The sequence below is a fragment of the Miscanthus floridulus genome, chromosome 5, assembly GCF_019320115.1.
Source record: "Miscanthus floridulus cultivar M001 chromosome 5, ASM1932011v1, whole genome shotgun sequence".
NCBI classification, from domain to species: Eukaryota; Viridiplantae; Streptophyta; class Magnoliopsida; order Poales; family Poaceae; genus Miscanthus; species Miscanthus floridulus.
The window spans coordinates 40,402,490-40,425,522 of NC_089584.1; the positions used below are offsets into that span (position 1 = coordinate 40,402,490).

General features: G+C 45.3%; 1 pseudogene; it reads right to left on the reverse strand.

Annotated features, from left to right (window-relative positions):
• Window positions 1-1,115: 1,115 nt before the first annotated feature.
• LOC136452043 (uncharacterized) lies at window positions 1,116-4,805 on the reverse strand (annotated as a pseudogene).
• Between the last annotated feature and the right edge of the window lie 18,228 nt (window positions 4,806-23,033).

The window sequence follows — 23,033 nt, forward strand, 5'->3', positions numbered from 1 at the left end:
AATGCACGTCCTATGCGTTCGAGGTGAGCGATGTCCGAGACCATTAAGGACTAATATGGCTGTAAGCCAAGGTTCTGACAAGAGCCCAAAAAAGAGTGCGGGGAGACTTGGGTCATGATAGGCGTAACCGCAGGCGATGCAAAGCACAAAGCCACAAGGAACGAGAGCCTCTGCAAGTATGGATGTAGATGCAATTATGATAGCTGTAGTAATGGCGACCAACCCCAACCACCGACCATCTCGGGAGCAACGTGCACATGCATGGATGCATGTGTAAGTACAAATGGTCCTGCATGGTCGGTGAATCATTTTTATCTGATGGTAAGGAGGAGAGGCACTAAATGTGTCCACCAACCCCAACCACTGCTGCCCGCGCTTCACTGCGGGTGATGTGCTTGTTGTAGGAGATTTGAAGTGTTTCAAGTAGAGAGAGAGTACAACCAAGTGGCAAATGCCTTAACCTCTTCAGCGAGACGCTGTAAAAAGTGGAAAGGAGAAGCGCCTGCGTGTGCTCTGTCCTTCCATGCATGCCATTTGTAATTTGCGATGGCCACTGTTAAGGAGAAGGCCAGACGATTTCCACCACTAAAAATCATAAAGAAACTGCGTAAACAGCCAAGACTCGACAAAAATCGCTGGAATGGTCGGGTGGTAGAACCAGAGGGTTCCTGGTTACGTTAGCAGTCTATCACGGAACAGACTCTAAGCCCAACTAAAAAATGGTTACGTTAGCAGTCTATCACTGCAACAGCGTCATGAGCGACTTGCTCTACCGCAGGGGCTTCGCGTCCCCAGCGCAGGTAGAATTCCCGTGAAAATCGAGATTCAGCTTACATGGGTGTTCCCATTTCAACAGTATGTCCAAACAGACTTCGTGGTTACGCAAAAGTCAAACACTGAACACGGTAGTAACAATGTAGTAACAATAGTAAAACAATTAATCAATAGTATAAAGAAAAGGTTCCATACAAAAAGGTTATCACATCGACGTTGTTCATATACAGCCTCCAGGGAAATTTTCTGTTACAAGTAGCGTATCCGCAAAATCCCTATTGAATTATATGCCTACCAAAATGTATGCTGCTCTGTCACTCCGACGGCCACTATGGCCGGCCACCGGCCTCATCCCAAAAATGAAAGGAAAAAATGGAGAACATGTTGGTACTTCTTTCTTTCTTTTGGCTTTACGGTGTACAATAGTTTATTCAACTCACAATGCTACATGAAATCTACTGCTCACACGGCAAAAAAGCTGTCTTCCTATCCTACCTGCAGAACAGAAAGAACCGGTGTTCATTTGCTTGTGAGAGAGAGAAATATTCCAGGAAACTTGTCTCGCTTAGTACATTGCTCATAGAAATATAGAACGCATGTGGAAATCAAAATCTTATATTTTAGCCCACAGCTGCCAACCTATGTCGAGCTAATAGGTACAGCTAACCAGATTATTTTCATCTTCAAGCATATATCCAAAACAATGTGAGCCTATGGATCAGCATTTGGGGCCTCTACCATCAATTTGCAACAATCTGTTTTCTTAAAGTGGTATAGAAAATGAACTGTCACAGTCAAATATCCACCAAAAAATCATGATTTAGCTTGTGTAAAATATCTATAATCATACACCTTACTGAATTGGCAAACTACGTGCATATAGCTATTTACCATGTCAAACTGTTAACTGGGCAACACAGTAGAAATATGGCTACAAGAATCTATGTATACCTCAAGAAACTAGTTCATGTAGGCAAGAGCGTTTTCCTCTCATCAGTTCCAATCCGATGGCTCGCCTAAAATGAAAGCTGAAGTAGATGTAGCCTCTAAAATGACACATCTATTCTAAAATGGAAACTGAGATACTCACATCATCAGCGGCACCAGCGGTCATATTTACAAAAGAAGATTCAGATGACCTGTGGAAAATATGCACCACATGAGGCCACATGTCAAAAGAAACTTAATAAACAGCTTGCTATTTCTACAACAACATTAACAGGCATCCCAAAGCACATGCCAAAGCTATAAAAGTCTAGACGGAGATCATGGACACAGTGCAAAACAGCACTTCTTCAAAGGGCAATGCCAAGTGAAACCTAAATCAAGTATTGGAGTAATTTGTTAATACCATTTGAAGCGAGATAAAAACTTACCGGTGAATTTGGGTATCTTCCAACTCTATTAAGTCAGCTGGTTTGTCATCTTTGACTTTAGCAAGTGGAGAAAAGAACTAAGGAGAAATGACAGAAAGATACATGAAATACAACAATGGTTGTTCAACAAAAAAAAGTAATAAAAAAGGCCAGTTTACCTGGTGCATTGAAATAAACACCACTGATATGCCTAGGAGAAAATTAATGGTCAAGGTATGCCCCAAGAATGCAGCAGAAGCTAGGACAGTAAATATTGTGGCAACAGTTGATGAATACTTCTTTAAAATTGTGGCTGCAGTGTATTTCAGTTAGACAATAGATGTGATAACTGCAATAATAATAAAGAGCAAATGTCAAAAACCATTACCTGCATACTTAAGGAATAATGAAGATAGAATGGCTTGTGCAGCATTGTTACATATGAGAAACATTGTGGCCCTTGAATGTCCTCGAAGAATATTAAAACTTTCTGGCCCTGCAAAAAGACAGGACAATGTAATCATCATAAACATAAGGCAGACAACATACCTATCGTGTTTGCCTCAGGAAAAGGGACATTCACATCCCACCCCGGCCCCCCTACTAAGCATTAGTAAATACTTTAAATTCTAATAATGTTCTACACAAAATCAGTAAGCTTTTATGAGCTATGCAGTTCGTTATGCATATCCTTTTTGTTGGTACAACTTGTTAACACCACCATACAAAATTATTTTTCTCATTGCCATCCAGAATGTGGTGGACAGATAAATATAGCTAGTGGCCTAGTGCACTAGAAATGCAGCTGCCATCATCTATCAAGCCCTGGCAGTTGATGTAGGCCGACCCTTGACAAATACCAGTTCAGTGACTGCCTCACTATCAAGCCCTGGCAACTAAACGCAAGATTTTGGATGTATGATTTTTGGTTCCAGCTCAGTTGAATTATTAACGGCCAAATGAACACGATAAGAAATCTGTCATTTGGTGTTGCTACTTACCACATCCAAGATTGTATCTGCTTCACCTTTCACCCCACCAAAGGTGAATATTGAGCCACCGAGCACAGCTGAAGAATGATATCCTCTGGTGTAGTTCATGGGTTCAACCATCATCCATGACGGCATCCTTGGCTCGCACACCTCAACAGTAGCCACCATTGCTTTAGGCCAGTGTCGTATCCACCAATCGAGAATCTGGAAGAAAATACAAAGGCAAATTACGTCAACAAAGGATAGTATACACCCTGATGCCCCCCCCCCCTCATTTGCTGGGCACGCGTTATATATATAGCATTTTTTTCAGAAGGCACATCCTACATATCTTCAGTTCATTGTTTCAACATAAAAAGAAAGAGTTACATGACTTACATCTTCTCATCAAGCATTGTAAGTGTATGACAGCCCCTTCCTGCACTCATCCTTGGTAGCATTTTCCAGTTAGGCTCCCGAGGATCAAGTCTTTCAGTAGTGCTGCCAATACACATCGCAAAGTTAGCAGAATAGTTTTCTTGTTGCTCCTCTCACTTCAAATACCACTGCCATTATAGCAACAGAGAATATGCTAATGAACATTTATGAAATAATTCAGTTTATTTAGATTTGCACTAAACCATAGGCCAGCGCATGAGGTTTAACTAACTGTTTTGAGATGTCTGGAGGTTTTATGAGCTGTTGTATTGCCACCAGATCAAAACCAAACCAATCAAGTACTAAGTACAGGCAGGAAAGCACATCACCTCAGATATTCAACACCATTGAAGCCACCAACAGCATAAATCACACCATTTAGTGCCACACCAGCTAGAGTTAAGCGCTGAAGAACAGTGTGACAAAGACAGTCAAGCTAGAGAGTTTATCATATTATGTGGAGATTTGTATCAGAAGCAAATATTTTCCCAAAAAGGCCGGTACATCAAATTAAAATGGAACCAGGAACTGTTTTTCTTCACTGTAGAATTACACAGTTTTCATGAGTAAATGGTTATTATTTCCCAAGCTATTTGTGTCTTAGGCAGATTTATGCATGTTCCACCAAGTGTAAGGGCTTCAGTAATGTATGAGAAAAAAAGTTTTCACATTCTAGAACAAATGAACGGTAGAAACTGATACCTTTTCCAGCATAGGCTGATTTTTTATCCACTTACCATGAGTAGGATCAAACATCTCAACATCAGAGAAACACTCAGTTCCATCTCCACCACCAAATGCATAGATTCTCCCATTGACACTAACCCCAGCAAGGCTCCACCTGTCACGAGTCAACGATGGGCATGTGGACCAATCACCACGGCTTCGGTCATAACAGTAAACTTCATCCAAAAGATAAATGCAGAATCAGGACAGAGATTGAAATACAAGAGCTCAAGAGGGAACTAAACTTAGAAGCCAAGTAGCAACCTGTATCAAACCAGCAAACACCATCACCACCACCGAGAACAAATATCTTGCCCTCTAGTGCAACAGTTGAGGTATATGACTTGCCAACAGCCATTGGTTTGAGGGGTGTTACTACGTCCAATGAAGGGGAAAAAGAGTCTAGTGATGGCACAAATGAGAAGCCATCAAAACCACCAACTAGATAAATGACATCTTCTGAACCCAAGCATTGTTCTACAAACTGGTTAAGCGAATCGTCTAGGGTCAAAGGATCTATTTTAGAATTCAATGTTTTAACTGTTCCCTGTAGTACAACAATTCTTTTTAGTAATCTCTCATTCACCCCTTGTAAATGTTTGACTTCTTTGTTGGACCAAGCCTGCATTTTGAACATAAATTAGGTTTAACCACCAAAACTTTTTGCCAACAAATGAGACGTTTTTCCATACTTTGGGCTTGCATCCTTTTTCTCTACTTCCATATTGAAAGAGTGAGGTTGAACAATCAATCATAGAGGATCCTAGCTGAAAGCTTGATTAGAAACTAAGCAGATGTGAGACTGATTTAGAAGCATAATGGAAAAATCTTTTCATTTCATCCTGCCTTGCTTCTTCCATGTCTTTAGGTAGCCATGAACCAAAGACACTACAAGCTTCTTATGGATTCTCCCTGATAGTGCCGCATAACAAATTTAGCCACTCTAGAGTGCAAAATTTAGCTATTCCAATCCTACACGCATGCAGTCTACTATCATCAGTATAATAATATAATAATATACAAAAAATTACTCAACATAATGTCACCTGCTTTATTATCCTGGTTCCTACATTGCCATGCTAAGTTATCAACACATCTATTCAAAGTGCAATTTCTGGTTTAATTTTTTGCATATAACATTCCCACAAATTTAAGATTGCATGGTTCGGTATAACAGATGCAAGGCTTCTCATGAGGTTATAGCATAAAGAAGAGACCTGCTTCTTCTCCATCACCTCTATTCGTCTAGATAACTACAGCAATCATCTGCAACTAGAATTAGTGTGAGAAACAACGAGGACACGAATTGACCAACAGAGGAAAAAAAACACAAAACAAGGCTCATAGATCCGCTGCCACAAACAGAAGGTCCATCGACGCACACATAGCCAGCATCGAGGATACAGAGGACCCCAAATCAGATGGAAAAACAAATCAATACTCCACCTGATCTAGAACCAAGAGGAGAGAAAAAGAACATTCCCGTCAGGAGAGGAGAAAAGTGAAAGGGTCCAGACCTTCTTGGAGCTTGCGACTCCTTAGCACTGACCCTTGGATCCAGCCCACTCTGCCTTGCCCTGGTAGGAGGCAAGGCTGTGCGAGGCGGCGCCACAACAGTGGAGGATGGCGTCGAGTAGGTGCGGGCAGCCGACGCGGATAGCACGGTGGCAAGCCTCGGCAGGTCGGAGCGGACGAGAGCTGTAGCTGCGGCGACGCAACGCAATGCTGCACCGAGCACTGGTGCTGCTGCTAGTGGTGGTGGAATGCCTCCCCCTGCAGCGCACAGACACCTGGGGGCGTGGTCTGGCTCTCCACACCATGCTCGACCTCCATGGATGTGCCGGCGCCGTAATGATTAATAGGGTAGCAAGGAATCAAACAATTAAAAAAATTTCCCCACCTTCTAGAACAGATCCTCCACCTCCCTCTCCTGGATGTCGCCGGGGAGGTTGCCGACGTAGATCGTGCGGCTCCAGTGCCTGCTCATCCTTCACCGTTGACCTACCAACAAAGCAAGAAGGGAAGAATTAATCAGCAAATCAGCCCCCGACGCGTCCGCGTCCGCATCCGCATCTACGCAACACGACACGACCCCCCACAAGAAAACAAATCTAGAAGGCAGCGGGGCACGAACCACCCGAGGAACGATGAGGAAAGGAGATTCGTACCTGAACAGCTGTGGCTAGAGGGAGATAGAGGTCGAGGCTAGGGTTCCGCTGTTGCGACTCTCAGCCCTTCCACTGCAGAACGCGACGCCGTCGCTGCCAGCCAGCCTACCGCAGTCACATCAAAGAAAATCAAATCACTGAAGCACAGGTATTGTGAAGATGCAAAGAAGAACAACGAGGACGGTGGTGTGATACCTGACCTGGGCGAGTTCAAACCTAGCTGCCAGCGATGACCTCACCAGCACCGGCACCGGATCTGGTGGGTAGATCGACGGATACGGGCACGGAGTCACCGGAGCAGCGCCGGGGGAGAGCAGGGGCTCGGACGCCGCGACGGCCACCGGCGTTGGACGGCGCACCATGGCGCCGTGCCGGGGGGACGCCGCTGCGCCGCACACAGGGTGCGGGGAGCCTCGGTGGTCGCGACGAGGAGCGAGGGAGAGGCGGAGCAAGCGCTGGAGAGGGCGCACCGCCGGTGCAGGCGATGGGGAGGGGCGGCGCTGTGAGAGGCGGAGCAACGGCGTAGGGGAAGGAAGAGGGCAGGGCGACAGCCACGGAGGAGACGACGGGACGCCGATTGGAGGGGACGAGATTTTTTTTCTGCGGACAGCCGGTTATCCCGTGAAGAAGCAAGTGAAGTAAGCAAGCAAGTGAGTGTCGGCAACTTTTGCATGCATGCAAGGAAGGGCCCAGCGAACTTTTGCATGCATGCAAGGAAGGGCCCAGCGACATGCGAGGATGCGTGCCGACCACCCGCACTGATGTCGAGAATCTCTCGTCCTCTGCTACCGTCCATCCTCGTCTATCTCATCTGAGCCGTGGAATTTCGATCTAACGCACAAAATTAAAAGAACTGACGTGGACAGCCTAGAAGGCCGCCGATTCGGCGTGCCTTCATATCTTTAATAGCACGAAGAGAGACATTGGATCACTAGATGTATACCTTTTGACTATAGCAGGAGATGATGTCGATGGTGATGGAGATGTAGACGGTGATGCTGCTAGTGGTGATGGCGCGAGGTCGTCGATGAGTGGCGGAGGGAGAGCTCGGAGCAATTGACGACGGATATGCCGGGATGTAGCGCTGTCGACGAAATATGGTTGGCAATCTATCGAGGGGTATGCCACGGTAGTAGATGAATCGGTGGAGGTGCGCGAATAGGAGCCGGATGGTGACACAAGCACAGAGACAAGCGATTTAGACAAGTTCAGGCCGTCTGATCGACGTAATACCCTACGTCATGTGTGTTCAGTGGATTGTATTGAATATGAGATGCATTCGAGGGGGTCCCTACCCGCCTTATATAGTCTGGAGGGTAGGGTTACAGGTCGGTTTAAGTCTACATCTATTTGGCTATATGGTAAGTATTTACAAGGAAGACGATATCTATCATATCCGAATAGATCCTCCTTCATTGCCAAGATGTCTTCTGATTGCCTTGTGGTGCACACCGACCAGAGCCAAGCACCGTAGGCCTTGATCTTATGGGCTGGACCTCCCCTGACGGTGTGGCCCATGTTCATTACCATGGGTACCTGCGGTTATACCCCCCACAGCTAGTCCCGGAGCGCCTTGTATCCACTGAGCAATGTCGTCTTGAGCAGGTCTGAGCAGTTTAACTTGGAGTGAGACAGTTAATCTGGTAATCCGACCAGTTTAACTAGTAATCCAATCAACAGAATGAAGTGCCAACCGGTTTAACTGGTAATCCGATCAATAGAATCAAGTGCCGACCAGTTTAACTGGTGAATTGAGTGGTGAAAGTCAAAGCCGACCGGTTTAACTGGTATGCAGATCTCAGACTTAGTCAAGTATGGCTTGCTAGAAGGATGTAAGGGGCTCAAGATAAAAATTTAAAAATTCTCCACCTTAGGCGAAGTGTAACCACTTAGACTCCGTTTGCGAGGAATCATCCATAATTTAGTCAATAAGGAGGGTAAATTAAGAAAAGAGCACTACATTCACTGCTAGGTGAAGTGTAGCCACTTAGTCCCCAAGCCTGCTGGAAGATGAAGAATGAATCTTGTAGCAGGGTCAAAGAAAATAAATCTGAAAGCTTGTCGACATCATCTGACATGTGCGTATCAATACCCAGACGTGCTGCCCAAGATCATCACCCTAATCTGAACAGCATGGAGCAAGCTGATAGCACACCGATGAGAGATAGCAAGATCCGACTGCTGAGAGAGTCCCCAGCTTAGCTGGCGACTGTTGCACGAAGAATCCAAACGCTGAGGAGTCCTCAGCTTAGCTGGTGATGAAGTGACAAACAATCTAAACGCTGAGGAGTCCCCAGCTTAGCTAGTGAGCCCCCAACGTAGCTGACGATGAAGCGACGGACAATCCGACCAGTTGGTTGAGCACCGAGTAGCCCAACCAACTGGTCAGCGGCGAAGTAAGCACCAAGTAGAAGTGAGCGCCGAACAATCCAACCAGCTGGTTAGTGATGAAGGTCATGAACCTAGCGGTCTGACCAGTTGATCGGCAGAGAAAACAGCGGCGGAGCTTGCCGGAGACATTGACCTTAGGTAAAGTGTACACACTTAGGCTTCGTTGACGAAGTCAGATGATCATCATCCATGACTTAGTAAAAGAGGATGTTAGTATTGATACATGCGCCGTAAGATGCAATGTATACATTATAGTCCCCGAGCCTGACAGTTGGTGACGAAGACACCTGGTGTCAGGATTAAAGAATTTCAATGATCACTTAGTCAAAACAACCAATTCCTAGCTTAGCCGAGCACACAGCTAGTCCTGAGCTTAGCTGAAAAACTAGTAAGAAGAAAAAAAATAGTACATTCACCGCAAGGTGAAGTGTACACACTTAATCCCCGAGCCTGTTGTAAGATAGGAAAACATCTTATAGCAGGATCAAAGAGTTAAGTGTAAAGGACAAAGTCCCCGTACTTAGCACTAGACATATGGAGTAAACCTTGATAATATCGAGCAGTAAAACATGGAGAAATGGAAAGTGCTTAGCACTGGATTGCTGCGATAGATATACTTATCAAAGCCCCTGACATACCGCCTAGGATCAGCACCCTGATCTGGATAGTATGGAACACCTTGATATCACACATGACATGCAGTGTCGACAAAACGTAGTAAGCCAACAGGCGAATCGATAGACAAAGTCCCCAGCTTAGCTGGTGAGCCCCCAGTGTAACTGACAATGAAGCAATAGACAATCCAACCAGTTGGTTGGCAAAGAATCAAGTACCAAGCAGTCCAACCAACTGGTTGGCGGTGAAGTGAGCGCCGAGTAGAAGTGAACGCCAAACAATCCGACCAACTAGAACCTAACGGTCCGACCAGTTGATCGGCAGAGAAATTCGAAGGACAGATGGTGCGACCACCCAGACGATGATCCTGCAATACAAATATGTTGGACGGGTAGTACATGATTTAAAAATAAAATATATGAACTCGGTGATGAAGAAAACAGAGCGGAGTTTATCAGGAGCAATGTATCGGTGAATTTTATACCCTTTAGAGCATTTTATGTTTATTTGGAGTTTATTCATATTTGTATAAAGGAAGAAATCCCCGTGCTTAGCACTGGACATAGGAGTAAAATTTGGAGAGTGCTGAGCACTTAAAAATGGATAGAGTACTTAGCAATTGACCGTGGCGAATTTTGGAGAGTGCTTAGCACTATACCGTGGTGAAATTGGAGAACATAGAGAGTGCTTAGTACTATACCATGACGAAATTGGAGAACATGGAGAGTGCTTAGCACTATACCATGGCAAAATTAGAGAACATAGAGAGTGCTTAACACTATACCATGGTGAAATTGGAGAATATGGAGAGTGCTTAGCACTATATCGTGGCGAAATTGGAGAACATGGAGAGTGCTTAGCACTATACCATGGAGAAATTGGAGAGTGCTTAGCACTTAACTATGGCGAAATTTGGAGAGTGCTTAGCACTTAAAAATGGAGAAAAAATGAAGAGTGCTTAGCACTATACCGACGAGACATGTGCGGCATTCTATCCCAAGATTCTTGTGCACGCTTAGGAATACGGGCATCACCGAGGAGCCAATGCCGCTCGCTCATGACGCAGGGTGCTACTACTCGTGCACGTTTAGGTGCTAAGTCGAGGACATGGCTGCTTCTGGATAACACAAATGAAAACATGACTGGTCAGCGATGATGAAATTGCCTAGCCCTTGAGCTTTTCTGGCCTGTCATCATGACGGCGGTCGTTGTTGCCACAACGCCATTCTTCACGGCAGTCATCATTGTGGCATGGCGCGGCTTGCTTATGAGTCAGGCGGCTCGCTTGGTGGCTCAGGTGGCTCGGCGGCTCAAGCAACTCTGCGGCTCGAGTGGCTACGTGGAGTCGTAGGCAAACGGGCATAATCGGAGCCTGACGGAGTCAATTCGCGTGGGGAGGCAAAGCCCTTAAGCGTGTTCGACTGAGGCGAGGGCGCAGTCTGATTTGAATGGTGATAGTATGCGTCATCTTAAAGACGTTTAGCATGGAGAAAAGTCATTTGGAGAAAAATTATGGAAAACATATGGACAAAACATCATGGATAAAATCATTATTGAAATGCATATATACATAAAAAGGTACATATCTTTTGTAGAAAGTCTCAAGGATAGAACCGCCAAGATGTTCGATGCGCCAGGAACTAGGGATGTCAACGCCGTCTTGATCACAGAGCCTATATGACCCTGGTCGGATCACAGCCTTGATGATGTATGGACCTTCTTGGAGTCGGCGATGCAAGCCTCCATTCTGGCTAAGATGTGCATTGCTTCTTCGATGGTGAGTCCTTCTCTTTCATAGTCATAGGCGGTGGAGACGTTATCGCGTAGGGTGAGGACGCCATGCTCTATTGGAATCTTCAACACCAAATAGACATAATGGGGCACGACCATGAACTTGGCTTGAGCTGGTAAGGATGGCGTGGTAGGTGGTGTCAAAGTCTACCACAAAGAAGTTCACATACTTAGTACGGAAGTGGTTGGCGGTGCCAAATTGGACTGGCAAGGTGATCTGCCCTAAAGGTTGGGACGCTCTGCCAGGTACAATACCCTAGAATGGAGAATCAACATGAACTAGATCGTCCTTCATGAGTCCTAACTCCGTTAGTGCTCCGGTGGAGAGGATGTTGAGGGCACTCCCGTCGTCAATGAGGACCTTCTTGAACCGCACATTGCTGATAATTGGATCCAGCACGAGTGGGAAACGCCCTGGGTATGGGATATCTACCCACTGGTCGACCCTACTGAATGTGATAGGATTCTCTGACCACTCCTAATATTTGGGATCAGCGACCGTGTTGTACTTGGTGATTGACATGACCTGCTGAGCGATGAGCTTTTGCTGGTGTTTGCTCTCGGAGGTGGCGTACCCCCCAAAGATTGTGGCAACGGTCTTGTTGGCATCTTGGAAAGCAGGTCATGCATCCTTAGGATGCTCCTCCCCCTTGCCATCATATGACTCGTCATCCTTGCATGTCTACCATTTTTGTTCCTCATCGCAGAAAGCATTGGCCATGCCATAGCATTGCCGTATGGTGTGCTTGCTATTCTTATGAATTGGGCACAAACTATCGAGGAGCTTTTCGTAGGCAGCATTGAAATTGTGCCTTGCGCGTGGCTGCTCTACATTGTTGATGAAGTTTTCGATCAGCGGCGATGTGGTTGTGCAGCCCTTGATCCCTCTGGCCAATCAATATGACAGCGTTCGCGATGGTCGTAGCGCCTGTCACAATCTTCATAACGCCATTCTTCATGGCGATCATCATCATGATTTGGGTGGCGATCTGAGCGGGAAGCACGAGCAACGTCATCCTTGAACTGTCGATCAACTTCTTTGGAGTATGCGTATGAGTTTGCAACCTTGAGCAGTTCACCGATGGTCTAGGGCCTCTTGCGGTAAAGTTTGGAGCGTAGCTCCTAATGGTGATGGAGTCCTCTTATGAAAGCAGAGATGGCCTTGCTATCCCTAATGTTGGGGATGGTGTTCCTTGTTTCTGAGAAATGCTTGATGTAGCTTCGCAGAAGTTCCCCAGAGGTCTAGTGGAGTTTTTCCAGATCATATTTTGTGCTAGGCTGCTGGCACGTTGCCATATAATTTTCGACGAAGACTTTCTTGAGATCATCCCAAGATTCAATAGAGTCATCTCTTAGACCTATAAGCCAATTGTTGGCTGATTGGGAGAGCATGACAGGTAAATAGTTCGCCATCACATCGGTGTTTCGTCCGGCGGCACGTACGGCGATCTCGTAGAGCTGCATCCACTGCTCGGGGTTAGCCTTGTCGTTGTAGGGATCGACCGCGAAGATCTTGAAGCCTTTGGGCCATTGCATAGCTCGCAGCTGTGGTAGAACCACCCGAAATAACGCACTTACGGAGGCGCTTGTCTTCCACTGACACTAAGCACCCCGAGAGAGAGCTACATCGGGCGGGTTCCATTGGGCACACCCCAAGGGAGAGCCCGAAATATCCACATTTTCTCCAAGGATCCAATAATGAGAACGAGTTACAACTTAGTCCATTCCATACATCCAGAGTTCTTAAAAATTGTATTATTACATTACCAAAGTCAGAGTGCGGAATATTAAACAGCAGAATGAAAATAAACATCAAGTAAATATCTATCGATAATAAGCAAGGATCCGTCTATGCCCACCAGAAGAATCCTTCACACAATGGCTATGTCTCAAGCAGTATCTGCAATAGGGGTAAATAAACCCTGAGTACACAATGTACTCGCAAGACTTATCTAACTAGTGAGAATAATTTTCCGACTCTAAGGGATATGATAAGCTTTATGGTTTGCTGGTTTCCTTTTTGTAGAAAGCCACACTAATAGTGAATCCTTATTTATGTTATTATTATCAGTCATGATTAATTCATTATCTAGCCATTCTATGTAAGCACCTGCTCTACTTTCAAGCAAGAGTTGAGCAACAGTTCCATTTCTTCACCTTTCATCTTTTAGTTCTTACTATGGTGCTAGAGTTTAGACAAGCCGTACTAGATTGCCCGGTGATTCATGAATCAATGTGCCTAGCTAGGTACCCCGAAACACACACCCTGCTTGTACCACAGGCACAAGCAGGACCAACCCATCACTCTCCTATCACAGGGTCTAGGTCCACATCCAAACTTTGACTCCAAGCTCCCGCTCCTAAGTCCTGGACTTAGTGCGGTGCTTAGACCTCCACCATCCCCGCCTCCAATTAGTTGGTCTGGAAAGAGCCAGAACTCACGACAAGAGAGAAACAAGTCTTCCCTATGCCCATACCCAAGTATGTGCTTAGAATAATAAGTCTGTGACTTGCTAGCGTCCATTGCAATGGCCGGTTCTTAATCGACACAGATAGGAAAAAAGTGTAACCAAGCTATGCCCTATTGGCCGTAGGACACAACCTCTTACATCCACCAATACCCAAATGATATCCCTACCCGGTCTCCATTTTCCTTTCCACCATTTTATCATGAGTGATAATAATCACCTATTATGAGTAATGACAGGTTACTCATGCTACCGATAGCCTGAGCATAGCAGCTACTCGACCTATACTAGTAGGACTCATAGGTAGATATATTTATGCATGTAGTTTCCATAAAATGCCTATAACATAAATGCACATCATATATATCTAGTGATCATTCAAAATAAAGGTTATGCACTATGGCTTGCCTTGGGCATGCGGTGTGTCAACAGAGTCAGCAACGGATGGCTCCAAGGCTCCCTCATGTATGAGAATCTCCTCTTCATACTCCTCAATGATCTCCTCGAACTCCTGTTCACCCACAGGAACGAACTCTACCAACTCGTTATCTACATGAATGAAATGATGATGCAACACTTAGTAATACGGCAACATCAACTCTTAAAATAAAAATACATCTGTCAAGCTACTAAACTAGCTCTACCGACTAAGACGCTATGTTACTTATCATTTCCACTAAACAGGTACGAGACATTTCATACATTAACTTAGCAACTAATGGCATTCTTATTCTTAATATCGATTTACTCTATATACAATAAAACAAGGAGTACTAGCTACTCTATTTAACGACCTACTCTAGGGCTACAAAAATTACAGTGAGTGCCTAATAATGTTATGAGTCTGCTGTAAAATTTTCAAAGCTAGCACTTCTACTATTTCATCATGAAAATTCTTCCTCTAAATAATCCTACTAACAACAAGCATATTACAATAAATAAAGTAACCTTAAGGATACCATAGAACTATACGAGCTAAATACACTAATAGCTAGAGCATGAATTTAGGAGCCTAACAAAATTTACTTCACGATTTTTGGATACTTACATAATTTTATACTAATTTTCAAAGATCAATTCACAACTTAATTTAGAAAAGCATGAACTAATTCATTAGAAAAGAAAAAGCAAAACAGCTCAGCGCGACCCATTGCAGCTCGGCCCACGCTCACGCAGCACGCGCAAATGCGAGCCACCAGCGCGGCCCACGCGCGCGGCGCGCAGACACCGCCCACGGCGGAGCCCACACATGAGCTGGCTCTTTTGCTAGAGAGCCCCCATTCTCTTTCCTATTTACAAAGCTAACTCAAACACTATTTAACTGAGTCATCGATTTGCATCTAGCACCCTGCCCTTACTCAAATTCCTGTTTTTCAAGGTCCCTGGCCAGAACTAATAAAGGCCACAGCATCTCTGGCCAAACGCCGGTGAGCATGGACCTCCCCGGCATCAACCATCACCACCATAACACTCTACGTGCAAAGCGCAACCGATTGAGGTATCAAATGTCAAAAATGGTGCAGCACAAAGATGTGGCCATGCGTCGTGGTGGGGTCTGGCCACGGCAACACCGACGCCGACGAAAACACCTAGCCCAATGCCTCTACAAATACCCTTTATCCACCCATAGGCTATGGGAAACAATACAAAAACCTTATTTGAATCGCTACCACACCCAAACGCACTGGCCACGGGAATGGCATCAAACCTAGTTCGCCGGCGGCAGCGAATGTGTCCTAGTGATCCTAGACCTCAACCGGTTCAACCATCTACCCTAGGAGCAGAGGTGCCTCACCAGAGACATGAAGGATGGCCTGGATGAAGTTGTGAGGCTCGGCAAGGTGGTTGGCCACGTGCACAGGGTTGCTCTGGTTCACGGCAAGCGCGACGACGGTGTTCTCAGTGACTTGCTGCACTCCTGGTGAAGCTGTTTCACATGAGAGGCAACCAAGTCAAGGAGACGCAAAAGCACCGCTCAATTAAGACAAAGGGGCAAGGAACGACGCCCTGGCCGAGCACCCACCCCGACGGCCATGGAGGACCGCCGTGGGGGAAAAGCTTCATAGTACCTCACTGGAAGATGAAAGCTCGTTGGGTCGACTCCAATCGCGAGCTAACCACTAGAGCTAGTTAGGTGCATAGTCAATTGGATGGAGGTGGACGGTGCGAGGCCAATTAGGTGGACGACGCCGTTCGGTCTTAAGGGGGTTGACGGCGGGGGAAACCTCAAATTGAGGCCTGACACCATACCGCTGCAGCAGTGGTAGGCTTGGCATGAAGCTAGGCTCCAATTCAAGCTCTAGGCATGCGCAATTACACGGATTGGGCTAGGCTCTGCGGGTTGGCCTTGGCATGGCTCGGCCGGCCAGTGCGACGCCATTCAAAGCGAATGCGATAGGAGCATGGCGTGGCACATTCACTAAATGGAAGAGGACAATGGCATGACGGATGATGGCTCCACATGCGCACATGAGGCCAATACGACGACATGCGACCACAGCGCTTGACTCGCAAGATGATGATGGCCATGCCACATGACGGCGCAGCGGGCGCGCGCAACAGCAACAACATGACGCAAGTGATGTGATCGCACGTGAGGTGACAACGCGATGCCAAGACACGTGCGCGTGGTGGCGACACCAGCAGCAGCGGTGGCAGAGTGGCTAGGCTCGCTGGCCCCCAGCGTCCCGCAGTGCGCGCGTGAGTCGCGTGCTTGGGCACATGCATGAGTGTGGCAGCGGTAATGCTGAGCCCGCACGGTGGTGCACTTGTGTGCGTGAGTGGATGAGCAGTGACGCTGGGCCAAGGCATGGTGACCACGCCCAGACGCTAAAACCGGCGGTAACGTGTCATGCACGACTTTTAAAGCGCCCCAAAAATCCAACTCGATGTTTCAATTGCTAAACCACCTATTTACACTCTAGATGGCATGTTAGGCTACTAAAATAAGCCCTAGGACTATACCACTACTTAACTGATTCTTCTACAAGAATTGCCGAACTGAGCTTCATCAAAGCGTTTCCTGACTTAGGAAATTCGACTAAGTCCCGATCGGATTCGCATCGAATTCGATTTCCAAGCTATTCGCTACGCTAGCTAGTGAATTCCTTTCATGACCTCTAGTATTTCATTATCACCTATGAAGTTTGTACTACAAACTTTATTAAAATTCTATATATATGTTCTATAGCATTTTCGCTTAATATAACTTTCGTTTCACATTTCCGATGAACGTTTTGGGTCACAGAATTTGATTTACACACTATATTACATACAGTATCACATAAACATGAAGCTCATGCAGTGTTTTAGCAAAAGACTATATAGTGTAACACCGAGGTTGTTACAAATCTACCCCCTAAAACAAAATCTTGACCTGATATTTGATGTGTCTAGTGTGGGAAAAAAGATAAGAATTACATTTAAATGTAAACAACTACCTACCTAAACCAGAGAGAAGGTGGGTGTAATGCTTCAAGATATAGCTCTCTTATTCCCACGTGGTTTCATCCTCTGAGTGGTTCTGCCACTGTACCTTGTAGAACTTCACCACATTGTTCCTTGTCACTCTTTCCTTTTCGTCTAAGATCTTGATGGGATGCTCAATATACGTCAAGTCAGGTTGGAGGAGAATCCCTTCAATTTCCACAGCTTCATCAGGCACCTGCAAACATTTCTTCAACTGAGATACGTGGAACACATCATGTACCACCGATAAAATATCTAGAAGTTGGAGACAATAAGCAACTGGGCTACACTGCTTCAAAATTTTGTAAGGACCCACATATCGAGGAGCTAGCTTGTCATAGACACCAAATCGATGCACCCCTCTCATAGGAGACACCTTGAGGTACACATAATCCCCAACTACAAACTGCAAAGGCCTTTTTCGCTTGTCCGCATAAGCTTTCTGTCGGCTCTGAGCTACCTTCAAATGACTCTAAATAATGCTGACTTGCTCTCGAGCTTCTTTGATGAAGTCAGGCCCAAAGTATCCACGGTCTCCCACTTCAATCCAGTTAAGTGGTGTCCTACATTTCTTTCCATATAGAGCTTCAAATGGTGCTATACGAATGCTCTCTTGATAGATATTATTATAAGAGAACTCGGCTAACTTCTGGCATTCATCCCACTTTTTAGGGAAATAAATGGCACAAGCTCTCAACAAATCCTCGAGCACCTAGTTCACCCTTTTAGTTTGGCCATCAGTTTGTGGATGGTAAGCTGAGCTTCTGAGGAGATGAGTACCAAGACATTGCTGTAGTTGCTCCCAGAAATGAGAGACAAAAACTGACCCTCTATCAGAGATGATAGTAAGGGGAACTCCGTGTAGGGTCACATCCTAGTCAAAATATATCTGGGCATACTTCTTGGCTACATATCTAGTGTCCACCAGGAGAAAATGAGCAGACTTAGTGAGACGGTCCACAATGACCAAAATAGAGTCATAGCCCTTGGATGTGTGGGGTAAACCCATAATGAAATCCATGGAAATATCTTCCCATTTCCAAACAGGAATGGGCAAGGGCTACAAGTATCCTAGGGTATGCATGTGGTCTGCCTTAACTCTCCCATATGTGACGCACTCCATGATGTACTTGGTGATGTCCTGCTTCATGTTGGACCACCAATACAAGTGGCATAAATCATGGTACATCTTGTTGCTGCCAAGATGGATAGACAGCTTTGAATGATGAGCTCCATTCAAAATCTCCCTTCTTAGCTCTTCATTTGAAGGAACCACCACTCTGTTCTTGTACCTCACTACTCCTTGCTCATCAATACTAAACTGAGGACCACGCCCTTCAGCAATCAATTTCTTAATGTGAAGAATTTCTAAAGTGTCTTGCCTTTGCTCCATAATAATCTGCTCAAGTAATTCTGAGACCAAGGCAATGTGAGCTAGCACCTCTGCATGGTTGAGAGATAAAGGTGCTTCATCAACCTGATGTGACTTTTGGCTCAAGGCATCAGCTACCACATTGGCCTTTCCGAGGTGATAATGTACCTCCAAGTTATAATCCTTGATCAACTCCAACCATCTCCTTTGCCTCATATTTAACTCAGACTGAGTAAAAATATATTTGAGGCTCTTATGATTTGTAAAAATGTGTACTTTGTTGCCCAACAAGTAATGCCTCCAAATTTTTAGAGCATGGACCATAGCAGCCAGCTCTAAATCATGGGTGGGGTAATTCACTTCGTGCTTTTTCAGTTGGCTTGAAGCATAAGTTATCACATGCCCCTCCTGCATAAGCACACATCCCAACCCCGTATTCAAGGCATCACAATATACATCAAAAGGTCTGTCAATATCTGGTTGGGCCAAGACAGGAGTAGTGGTAAGAAGATTCTTCAAAGCTTGGAGGACTTCTTCACAGGCTGAACTCCAAACAAACTTGGCTTCTTTTTGGAGCAGCTTGGTCATTGGCTGAGTTATCTTGGAGAAATCTAGAATGAAATGCCGATAGTATCCAGCTAGACCAAGGAACTGATGAATCTAGTGCACTGATTTTGGGAGACTTCTAATTTAGCACATCTTGCACCTTGTTGGGGTCTACAGAAACACCTTCAGGTGTCAAAACATGCCCCAAAAACTACACTCGATCCAACCAAAACTCACACTTACTGAATTTAGCATACAGCTTGTGTTCCCTCAATCAAGCCAGTACTATCCGAAGGTGTTGGGCATGATCTTCCCTGTTCTTAGAATATATCAGGATATCATCAATGAATACCACTACAAACTTGTCCAACTCCAGCATAAAGACTAAATTCATCAGGTACATGAAAAATGCAGGAGCATTGGTGATACCAAAAGACATGACTAGGTATTCATACAACCCATACCTAGTAGAAAAAGGTGTCTTTGGTATATCTTGTGGTCTAATCTTGATTTGATGATAGCCTGAATGAAGGTCAATCTTGGAGAACACCTTGACACTAGCTAGTTGATCAGACAAAGTATCAATACAAGGTAAATGATACTTGTTCTTAATGGTTACCGCATTGAGAGGGTGGTAATCCACACACATTCGAAGAGTGCCATCCTTCTTCTTCACAAAAATGGTTGGACAACCCCATGGTGAAGATCTAGGACGGATGAAGCCCTTTTCCAACAACTCTTCCAACTGCTTCTTCATTTCAGCCAATTCCTTCGGAGCCATGTGGTACGGGCGTTGGGAGATAGGAGCAGTACCAGGCTCTAACTCAATGGAGAACTCCACATCTCTGTCTGGTGGCAACCTAGGTATATCTTTAGGAAAAACATCCTAGAACTCACATACCACCGGAATAGAGGCAAGATCAGGAGAAGCTTCAGCATGAGCAGCAACAGGTAAGGCTAGATTTGAGGGTACAAGAAGAGACATCCTATCCTTAGAAGAAGGAAGCCATAACTCAACAACTCTCTGCTTTAGATCCAAGACTACCCCATATACATACAACCAGTTTATTCCCAGAATTGCATCAATGCCTTGCCTAGGTGCACCATGAACTGGAGACGGTAAGTGTGAGTGGCTAGCCCTAAGCTTACTATATCTATCCAAGTATTAATGCACAACTGCGCACCTGGAGTACTGATTCTATAGGCAAAAGGTATAGCCATAAGAGGTATATTGTGCCGGTGTGCAAATCCCATGCTCATGAATGAATGTGATGCACCAGAATCAAACAACACATAAGCTCGATGAGAATCAATGGTGAACATACCAGCCATCACCAGTTCATTTTACAATATTTCCTCAGCCTCCATGAAATTAACCTATCTAGATCGGCTGACTGGCACCTTCTTCTTGATAACTATCCGCTTGATTAGCCTGGAGTTAGCTAAAGGCTGAGTAGACTAGGCCGACTGGTTTTACGGACACTCCTGGGCATAGTGGCCTTCCTTGCCACATTTGAAACAAGCACCAGGCTTGTTCCCTTGTCCCAGATGAGGTGGTACCTGCTGAGTAGTGCATGATACTGCATGGAAGGAGCCTAAAAAGTCTACTGAGGCTGTCGACACAAATGCCCACCCGAAGACTGATAGGGCACCCGCCTGACAACCTATACTTTCTGGTCATGGGGGTGACTAGAAGACCTAGTAGCCACCCGCTTGTGCTTGCATTCTGCCTGCGAGTCATGCTGCAAGCCCTCCATAGCAATAACAACATTCATCATCGCCCCAAAGGTCTGATAGTTCCTAGTATATAGCTCCTTCTACAAGATGCAAGAGAGGCCGCGGTAAAAATAGTCTCTCTTCTTCTTATCTGTATCCACATGAGTCCTAGCATACTGTGACAAGTGGTTGAACTTGTTGACATAGTCCATCATGGACATGCTTCCTTGCCGAAGGTCTAGAAACTTGATCAACTTTCTATTGAGAACACCGGCAGGAATATAATACTCTCTAAAGGCCATAGTGAACTCCTGCCAGGTCACCCGATGATCTGCTAGTTGCATGGCATTAAATGTATCCCACCATGCACTAGCAGATCCCAACAACTGCTGCACCGTGAAGCGCACCCTCTGCTCATCAGTTATGGTGAGCAGCAGAAACTTTTGCGCTAGGATATGAAGCCAATGCTCCGCACCTAGAAGCTTAGTCATGGGCATGAATGTGGGTGGGTGCATCTTTAAGAAATCCTAATAAGAGCAGGGTCCCTCAGGACCGCGGGCACCACCCCCATTCCCACCATTGCCTTTGTGGCCTCCACGAGCGAAGCCACCAATAGCCTGTGCCAGCAGCTCCATGGCACAGGCTGACTTGCGATGAGCAGCCAACATCTCTGCATGAGTCATCGGAGGTGGAGGTGGAGGAGGAGGAAGAGCCAGACGTGGAGCCTCATGGCTCTCCCCGTTGCCATTTCCATTGCCCAGGCCACTTTCACCTTGGCCTTCGCCAAGACCGTGGCCCACCCTGGCACTGGTGCTCCCGCGGCTGGACCTCAGGTTCATCTGTAACAGATAGGAACCAACCACTTAGGACAACCCTCCCGATCAGAAACAAGGGATTAGAGAAATGATAAGACATTTATTAAAGCATTCTTTTAATTTATCCTGTCAATTTACTAATCCAAATTATATGTGTAGGGGGAAATTTAATTTAAATAAAATTCTCTTTTCATGATGCATGTATCGGCCTATTCGTTCACTCAAGCAAGAATATAGCAGCATTCGTAAAATTTTCGGCACATCGCACACTCACTTTTTGTATGCTAAACAATTCTTACGCAGCGTAAGTTAGTGTGCCTACAGAAAACTGATTAGATAAAACTAGTGCCGCTATCCTAGATAGACCATATTGCTAGGCTTATACTTATTTACATAATTTTATCGCATCCTACTTTTCGCAAACTTTTGTTGGTCAAATTTTTAGGTTTTGTAAAAGAGTGATGAAACTCGTAGACTCATTATTGGCTCTAGTGCCAACTGTGGCAGAACCACCCAAAACAATGCACTTACGTAGGCGCTTGTCTTCCACTGACACTAAGCACCCCGAGAGCGAGCTACATCGGGCGGGTTCCGTTGGGCACACCCCAAGGGAGAGCCCGAAAGATCCACATTTTTTTCCCAAGGATCCAATAATGAGAACGAGTTACAACTTAGTCCATTTTATACATCTAGAGTTCTTAAAAATTGTATTATTATATTACCAAAGTCAGAGTGCGGAATATTAAACAGTGGAATGAAAATAAACATCAAGTAAATGTCTATCGATAATAAGCAAGGATCCATCTGTGCCCACCAAAAGAATCCTTCACACAACGGCTACTTCTTAAGCAGTACCTGCAACAGGGGTAAATAAACCCTGAGTATATAATGTACTCGCAAGACTTATCTGACTAGTGGGAATAATTTCCCGACTCTAAGGGATATGATAAACTTTATGGTTTGTTGGTTTCCTTTTTGCAGAAAGCCATACTAATAGTGAATCCTTATTTATGTTATTATTAGCAGTCATGATTAATTCATTATCTAGCCATTTTATGTAAGCACCTGCTCTACTTTCAAGCAAGAGTTGAGCAACAGTTCCATTTATTCACCTTTCATCTTTTAGTTCTTACTACGGTGCTAGAGTTTAGACAAGCCGTACCGGATTATCCGACGATTCATGAATCAATGTGCCTAGTTGGGTACCTCGAAACACACGCCCTGCTTATACCCTAGGCACAAGCAGGATCAACCCATCACTCTCCTATCATGGGGTCTAGGTCCCTATCCAAACTTGGACTCTAAGCCCCCGCTCCTGAGTCGTGGACTCAGTGCGGTGCTTAGACCTCCACCATCCCCGCCTCCAATCAGTTGGTCTAGAAAGAGCTAGAACCCACGATAAGAGAGCAACAAGTCTTC